This window comes from Pteropus alecto, unplaced genomic scaffold (assembly GCF_000325575.1).
Source record: "Pteropus alecto unplaced genomic scaffold, ASM32557v1 scaffold205, whole genome shotgun sequence".
In the NCBI taxonomy this organism is placed as follows: Eukaryota; Metazoa; Chordata; class Mammalia; order Chiroptera; family Pteropodidae; genus Pteropus; species Pteropus alecto.
Window position 1 is genome coordinate 1,674,234 of NW_006436672.1, and position 1,234 is coordinate 1,675,467.

Sequence of the window (1,234 nt, forward strand, 5' to 3'; positions counted from 1 at the left end):
TTCAGGAATGAAGAGTACGGAAGAGAAAATCAAACATGAATTTCAGCCGAGGATAGATTTTCCTGTAAGTGGGAAAGAGAACACCCAGCTCCAGGTCGCCCAGACTTAATTAAAAGATTCTCCTGGGTTAAACTGCTGCCAGCTGCACTTCATCGCCCCAGTTCTGGCTGTGTCTTGTCGACAGTGTGCAACATCGCGGTGTGGGTCCATGGCACAGATGGATCTGCTGGCGTGGCTGAGTCAGGGCCAGCACAGGGACGTCCTCGCTGCTCAGCCCTGGCTCCTGGCACTGCAGATCACCCAGATGGTTCACACAGGCCGCATCTGTATCTCACGCTCCCATTCCCTCCACCATGGCCTCAGGCCACCTCCCAGACAAGAGAGACCCCCATTTTGAGCAGGTCCTTCCCCGTAAAGTCCCAGAAACCCCACCCCACCAACCTCAGGCCCTCTTCAAGTTCATCCTGCCTCCCCAGACTTCAGCTGTTCCTGTTCCAACTGAGCACATTCTCCTGCCAGGTAGAGAAGCTGACCTACATCTGCGAAGCGAAGAATCTGGGCGGCCGGAGCAGTTCGACTGAGCAGCATGGAGGACACAGAAACACGAAGCTAAGAGGCAGGCCTGGGTCAGTCAGTGTGGCGGGCCAAATAACGCCCCCTAGAGATGTCCATGTCCCAATCTTGAAACATGTGAATGTGTTACCTTACATAGCAAAGGGGATTAAGGTTGCAGGTCAGCTGACCTAAGGTCATCTTGGATTTATCTAGGTGGGCTCAGTCTAATTACATGAATCCTAAAAAGAGGAAGGGGCAGAACACATGAGGGAGATGCAGTGTGGGCAGCACTTGATCTCCTGCTGCTGGCTTGGAAGTTGGAAAAGGGAGATGCAGGTGACTTCGTGAAGTCCAAGGTGAGGAAATGGATTCTCCCCTAGAGCCTCAGGAAGCAGGGCGGCCCTTCTGACCCCTCGATCTTAGCCCAGGAGGGCCACATGGGTCTTCTGACCTATAGAACTGTGAGATACCAAACGCGTGTTGTTTTAAGCCCCTCAGTTGGTGATCTTCGGTTACAGCAGCCAGAGGAAACTCACACCTCAGCGAGGGCTGAGGAGCCAGGCCTCAGTGCGGAGGAAGCTCTGTGGGCTTTGCAGGATCCGCTCTGGCGAGGGTCTCAGGGTCGGAGGGGCCAGCGGCTGCCTGGCTGGATAGAGGGAGCAGTAAGGATGCAATGAGG